Source organism: Hylobates moloch, unplaced genomic scaffold, assembly GCF_009828535.3.
Source record: "Hylobates moloch isolate HMO894 unplaced genomic scaffold, HMol_V3 SCAFFOLD_12, whole genome shotgun sequence".
Taxonomy (NCBI): domain Eukaryota; kingdom Metazoa; phylum Chordata; class Mammalia; order Primates; family Hylobatidae; genus Hylobates; species Hylobates moloch.
In genome coordinates, this window is record NW_026652287.1 from 36896724 (window position 1) to 36904299 (window position 7576).

Sequence of the window (7576 nt, forward strand, 5' to 3'; positions counted from 1 at the left end):
ACCCCGTCTCTACTGAAAATACAAAAATTAGCCGGGCGTGGTGGCGGACACCTGTAATCCCGTCTACTAGGGAGGCTGAGGCAGGAGAATTGCTTGAAACCAGAAGGCAGAGGTTGCAGTGAGCCAAGATCCCACACTGCACTCCACCCCGGGCGAAAGAGCGAAACGCTGTCTCAAAAAAAAAAAAAAAAAAAAAAAAAGAGCAGCTTGGGATTGTTGTTGCTTTCTGTTTTTTTATTATTTTTTAGAGATGGGAATGGGATCTTCCTTTGTTGCCTAGGCAGGAGTACAGTGACATGATCATAGCTCACTGCCACTACAAATTCCTAGGCTCCAGGGATCCTCCTGCCTCAGTCTCCTGGGCAGCTGGAACTACAAGAAATGTTCCCACACCCGGCTTGTTTTCTTCTTATGTAAATTGTATCACGCTATTCTCATTGTTCTGTGAGTTGACTTTTTTCACTTCACATTATATCTTGGAGCTCTTGGAGCTTTTTCTTCCCAGGCCATCGTGTTCTCCCTTTTTTTTTTTTTTTTTTGAGATGGAGTCTCACTCTGTCCCCAGGCTGGAATGCAGTGGCATGATCTCGGCTCACTGCAACCTCTGCCTCCCGGCTTCAAGCAATTCTCCCACCTCAGCCTCCCTAGTAGTTGGGATTACAGGCATGCATCACCACACCCGGCTAATTTTTGTATTTTTAGTAGAGACGGGGTTTCACCATGTTGGCCAGGCTGGTCTCGAACTCCTCACCACAAGTGATCCACTTGCCTTGGCCTCCCAAAGTGCTGGGATTACAGGCATGAGCCACCACACCCAGCTTTTTTTTTTTTTTTTTTTTAGAGACAGGGTATCACTCTGTCACCTAGGCTGGAGTGCAATGGTTCGATCATAGCTCACTGCAGCCTCCAACTCCTGGGTTCAAGTGATCCTCCTGCCTCAGCTTCCTGGGTAGCTGGGACTACAGGTGTGTGCCACCATGCCCAGATTATTTTTTAATTTTTATTTTTGTAGAGCCAGGGTCTTGCTATGTTGCCCAGGCTGGTCTCAAACTCTCCAACTTTGCACCAAATTGCAAAGTGCAAAGTGCTGTGATCACAGACATGAGTCATCATGCCTGGCCTCAAATTGTACCCTCAAGATCTCTGCTTGTTGGCCGGGCGCAGTGGCTGACACCTGTAATCCCAGCACTTTGGGAGGCTGAGGAGGGTGGATCACTTGAGGTCAGGAGTTCGAGACCAGCCTGATCAATGCAGTGAAACGCCATCTCTACTAAAAACACAAAAATATTAGCTAGGTGTGGTGGTGTATGCCTATAATCCCAGCTACTTGGGAGACTGAGGCAGGAGAATCACTTGAACCCGGGAGGCAGAGGTTGCAGTGACCCAAGACTGTGCCATTACACTCCAGCCTGGGTGATAGAGCGAGACTCCATCTCAAAAAAAAAAAAAAAAAAAAGACCAGGTGTGGTGGCTCACCCAGCACTTTGGGAGGCCGAGGTGGGTGGATCGAGACCATCCTGGCTAACACGATGAAACCCCGTCTGTACTAAAAATACAAAAAATTAGCCGAGCATGGTGGCAGGTGCCTGTAGTCCCAGCTACTCGGGAGGCTGAGGCAGGAGAATGGTGTGAACCCAGGAGGCGGAGCTTGCAGTGAGCTGAGATCGCGCCACTGCACTCCAGCTTGGGTGACAGAGCCAGACTCCGTCTCAAAAAAAAAAAAAAAAAATCTGCTTGTTATTGTTGTAAATTATACCTCCATTAATATTGAGATAGGCCAGGCTGTGGTGGCCCATACCTATAATCCCAGCACTTTGGGAGGCCAAGGCAGGCGGATCACTTGAGGTCAGGAGTTTGAGGCCAGCCTGACCAACATGGCGAAACCCCGCCTCTCCTAAAAATACAAAAATTAGCCAGGCGTGGTGGCACGTGCCTGTAATCCCAGCTACTCAGGAGGCTGAGGCGCGAGAATCGCTTGAGCCCAGAAGGTGGTGGCTGCAGTGAGCTGATATCGTGCCACTGCACTGCAGCCTGGGCGACAGAGAGAGACACTGTCTAAAAAAAAAAAAAAAACAAAAAGCGAAATAAATGCTGTTTTGGCAGGTATGGGAAAGGAAAAAATTTAAAAAGTAAAAAAAAAAAAAAGTGAAATAAAATATCATTATTGAGATTGCTGTCCCTTCACCTTCTTTCTTTTTGTCCACCCAACCAGGCTGCTGGAATGGAGGCCTGTTTGTTTGCCGAATGGATGGATGAATGAATGAATGAATGAATGAGTTAGTGAACGAAGTCTGAGGCAGCATCCTGGGCTCATGGAATATTCTTCCCCCAGCCTCTCATACCCTAATGGTGCTTCAATTTCATAAAAGAGGAAGAGGCTGTGTCCACCCCATCCTGCAGCCTGGTCACCTGGTCACCCTGTTGCACACACACTCACTTTCGCAGTGGAGACTCAACTCCTTGGCTCTGCGGACAGAGCCTCTAGCAACCTCACTTCTGCCCACTGCTGGGGCTGTCTCTCCCTATCATCCCAGCCTCGTTCCTGCAGTCACAGTCACTGAGCTTCTTCTGTGTACCCGGCACTGGGGACACAGCAGGAAACAAAAGCAAAGATCCTTGTTCTCCAGGGCCCCAAGTCAGATGGAGCTGATTGCAATGAAGAAAAATGAAACAGGGACCAGCCGAGGTAATTCCAGCACTTTGGGTGCCAGAGTCTGGAGGATCACCTGAGGTCAGGAGTTCAAGACCAGCTGGGCCAACATGGTGAAATCCTATCTCTACTAAAAATAGAAAAATTAGCGGGGCATGGTGGCACGCACCTGTAATCCCAGCTACTGAAGAGGCTGAGGCAGGAGAATCGCTTGAATCCGGGAGGCAGAGGTTGCAGTGAGCTGAGATCGTGCCACTGCATTCCAGCCTGAGTGACAGAGCAAGACTCTGTCTCAAAACAAACAAACAAACAAACAAAAAGAGGCTGGGTGCAGTGGCTCACACCTGTAATCCCAGCACTTTGGGAGGCCGAGGCAGGTGGATCACCTGAGGTCAGGAGTTCAAGACTAGCCTCCCAACATGGTGAAACCCCATCTCTACTGAAAATACAAAAATTAGCCAGGCATGGTGGCAGGCGCCTGTAATCCCTGCTACTTGGGAGGCTGAGGCAGGAGAATCACTCGAACCCGGGGAGCCAGAGGTTGCAGCGAGCTGAGATCACATCATTGCACTCCAGCCGGGGCGATAAGAGCGAAACTCCATTTCAAAAAAGAAAGAAAGAAAGAAAGAAAAATGAAATGGGTTAAGGGACAAGAAGGGGAAGGGTCAGGGCTGCTCCCTTGGTGGCCAAGGAAAGCATCTTTGGGGAGGCCACACGTGGGCAGGAGCCTAATTGAAACAAAGATGTCAGCCAGGTGCAGACCTGGGGAACGGGGAGTCCCCCAGAGAACACGGGGCGCTGAGTACAAAGGCCCCGAAGCTGTTTCTTGCCCATGCAGTGTTGGAGGAACAGGGAGGAGGCCAGCGTGGCTGGAAGGGAATGAACAAGGGAAAGTGTACCAGCGAGCAGGGCAGGCAGACTTGGAGGGGCAGATCATTCAGAGTCGCGTGGGCCCTGGGGAGGATGCTGGCCTTTACTCCAAGTGAGATGGGAGCTGTGGGAGGGTTGAGAGCACCAGAGGGACATGAGCTAACTCGGAGTTAAGAGGCTTCCCTGGCTGCTGTAGCAAGAAGAGACCATGGGGTGAGGGGCCGAGTGTGGAGATCATCAAGGAGGCTACTGCAATAGTCCAAGCAAACAATGAGGGTGGAGGTAGAGGTGGTGAGAGGTGGCCAGATTCTGGGAATATTTTGAAAATAGAGTCAGCTAATGGACTGGACGTGGAGGTGTGGGAAAAAGACAGCCAGTCGGCAATGACTGGGAGGTTTGGGCCGGAGCCACCGCGTGGGGAGGCGGTGGGCGGGGCAGGTGCAGGTTTCCTAAAGGTTCCAAGCAGTTCCACAGCTCCAGGCCTTTGTGCCCTCTGTGGCCCCCGCCTGGAATGCCCTCCCTGCTCAGCTCCCTACCCCCAGCCTCAGACTCAACCCTGCTCCCGGCCACAGCCGGGCCGAAATGTCGTCCTCTCTGGAGGCTTCTCTGCAAGGAACCCTGGTTCAGCGCAGCGCACCCTTCTGCATCCTCATGACACCTTGCTCTTTCTCTTCACTGGAATGGACTGTCACAGTCCATCAGTGGGGAACTTGTGCTGAGTGGACAACACCCAAGGGACGGGGGACTGGTCCCGGCTTGAATCAGTCATCAAAGGCACCTGCAGGAAATAACCTCGTTCTTTCCTTCATTCAACCAATTTGTTGTTGTTGTTGCTGTTTTTAAAACAGAGTCTTGCTCTGTAACCCCGGCTGGAGCGCAGTGGCACCAGCTCAGCTCACTGCAACCTCTACCTCCTGGGTTCAGACGATTCTCGTGCCTCAGCCACCAAAGTAGCTGGGACTACAGGCGTGTGCCGCCACGCCTAGCTAATTTTTGTATTTTTTATGGAGACGAGGTTTTGCCATGTCGGCCAGGCTGGTCTTGAACTCCTGACCTCAAGAGATCCTCCCACCTTGGCCTCCCAAAGCACTGGGTTTCCATTGCAAGTTAACATATAAACCTATTTTTATAAAGATAATAACTAATTTGGCTGGGCGTGGTGGCTCACGCCTGTAATCCCAGCACTTTGGGAGACCAAGGCGGGTGGATCACCTGAGCTCAGGAGTTCAAGACCAGCCTAGGCAATACGGTGAAACCCCGTCTCTACTAAAACACAAAAAATTCGTCAGGCGTGGTGGCGTGCGCCTGTAGTCCCAGCTACTCGGGAGGCTGAGGCAGGAGAATTTCTTGAACCCGGGAGGAGGTTGCAGTGAGCCGAGATTGCGCCACTGCACTCCGGCCTGGGCAACAGAGCAAGACTCCGTCTCAAAAAAAAAAAAAAAAAAAAGCCAGTCACAGTGGCTCGTCATACCTCTAATCTCAGCACTTTGGAAGGCCAAGGCGAGTGGATCACCTGAGTTCAGGAGTTTGAGACCAGCCTGACCAACGTGGTGAAACCCCGTCTCTACTAAAAATACAAAAATGTCCAGGCCTGTATCGGGCGCCTATAATCCCAGCTACTCAGGAAGCTGAAACAGGAAAATCACTTGAACCCTGGAGGCGGAGGTTGCAGTGAGCCAAGATCACCCCCATTGCATTCCAGCCTGGGCAATGAGAGTGAAGCTGCATCTCAAAAAAAAAAAAAAAAACTATTTTTCAAAAAAATTCAGTGCATTGAGTGGCGTTGTTTGTGTCAGTTTGAAAATCTTTTTTTTTTTTTTTTTTTTGACAGAGTTCCACTCTGTCACTCTGTGGCCAGGACGGTCTCAAACTCCTGACCTCAAGTGATCCGCTGGCTTCGGCCTCCCAAAGTGCTGGGATTAAATGTGTGAGCCACTGCGCCCGGCCGCACATCTCTTTAATGTCTAGCTGGATCCTTGCATCTGTGTCCGTCTTCAGTGCAGCCGTTCATTACATGTCAGGCAACTTCTGGAAACTTCTACTGTCCACTCATGAGTGAATGAGAACGAAAAAGGCAGTTAACATCTCAGGAGGGTAGTATACAAATAATTTTGACCTCATGGATCCATTGAAAGGGTCTCAGGCACTCCTAAGGGACTCCGAACCATACTTTGAGAACCACTGACATGTTTTTTTTTGTTTTTGTTTTTTTTTTTTGAGGCAGACTCTCGCTCTGTTACCAGGCTGGAGTGCAGTGGCGCAATCTTGGCTCAGTGCAAACTCCACCTCCCAGGTTCAAGCGATTCTCCTGCCTCAGCCTCCTGAGTAGCTGGGATTACAGGAGTGTGCCATCATGCCTGGCTAATTTTTGTATTTTTAGTAGAGATGGGGTTTCACCACATTGGCTAGGCTGGTCTACGAACTCCAGGCCTCATGTGATCCACCCACCTTGGCCTCCCAAAGTGCTGGGATTAGAGGTGTGAGCCACCACACCTAACTCAGGCTTCACACTCTTAAATTATTTCTCTTGTAAAGTGGGATTGTTCCTAAGTCTCACCATGGAAATACTCAAGTCCTGGATGACAGGTCGGCTGCCAAGCCCTTCTGGGGCTGTTCAGCGGATGCAGTAGACACTCCTATGACCTTGTTTAAAATCTGAAAAATTGGCTGGGCACAGTGGCTCACGCCCGTAATCCCAATATTTTGGGAGGCTGAGGCGGGTGGATCACCTGAAGTCAGGAGGTCGAGACCAGCCTGGCCAACATGGTGAAACCCTGTCTCTACTAAAAATATAAAATTAGCTGGGCATGGTGGCACATGCCTGTAATCCCAGCTACTAGAGAGGCTGAGGCAGAAGAATTGCTTGAGCCCAGGGGGCAGAGGTTGCAGTGAGCAGAGATCACGCCACTGCACTCCAGCCTGGGCGACAGAGCGAGACTCCGTCTCGAAGAAAAAAAAAAAGAAATAAAAGTTTCATATACGGGCTACGCACAGTGGCTCAGGCCAGTACTTTGGGAGGCTGAGGGAGGAGGGTTGCTTGAGGCCAGGAGCTTGAGACCAGCCTGGGCAACATAGGGAGACCCCCATCTCTACAAAAATAAAATTTTAAAAACTAGCTGGGTGTGGTGGCATGCACCTGCAGTCCCAGCTACTCCAGAGGCTGAGGTGGGAGGATTGCTTGAGCCCAGGAGTTTGAGGCTGCAGTGAGCTACGATTGCACCACTGCACTCCAGCCTGGGCAACAGAGCGACACCCTGTCTCAAAAAAAAAAAAAAAAGTTTACTACATTAACATTTCTTTTATACTGAGCATGCAGTCTGCTATGGAGTTCTAGTTTATTCGATTCCATTTTTCTTTTCTTTTCTTTTTTTTTTTGAGATGGAGTCTTACTCTGTCACCAGGCTGGAGTGCACTGGCGGGGCGATCTCTGCTCACTGCAATCTCTGCCTCCTGGGTTCAAGCGATTCTCCTGCCTCATTCTCCTGAGTAGCTGGGACTACAGGCACACGCCAGCATGCCCAGCTAATTTTTGTATTTTTAATAGAGACTGAGTTTCACCATGTTGGCCAGGATGGTTTCGATCTCTTGATCTCATGATCCACCCTCCTCGGCCTCCCAAAGTGCTGGGATTACAGGCATGAGCCACCATGCCCGGCCCCCATTTAAAAAAAAAAAAAAAGTGCCGATTGCCATGGAGGATTTTTTGTCTTTCTTTCTTTTCAGAGAGTGACTTTGTTTCTGAGACCACCGAGGATCTTGATATTACCCCTGTTAATGGCTGGGCACTCACAGTTTGAAAAGCTCTAGGGAACCCTCTCTTACTCTCCAGACGAGACCCACTCCATCCCCACCCTGACTCAGTGGTGCCCGGCAGTGCTAAGTCCTGATGTGCAATTATTCCACTCGTGGCTGCTTTCCTTGAACCCCCAAGACTCCCAGAAGGTGAGGGAACGCGTCTCACTTGCTTCCTGCTGCGGCCCCAGCTTCTGGCCCAGCGCCTGCCTAATCACATAATGGGCGCCTAATAAACGTTTGTTGAGTGAATACCTGAACAAG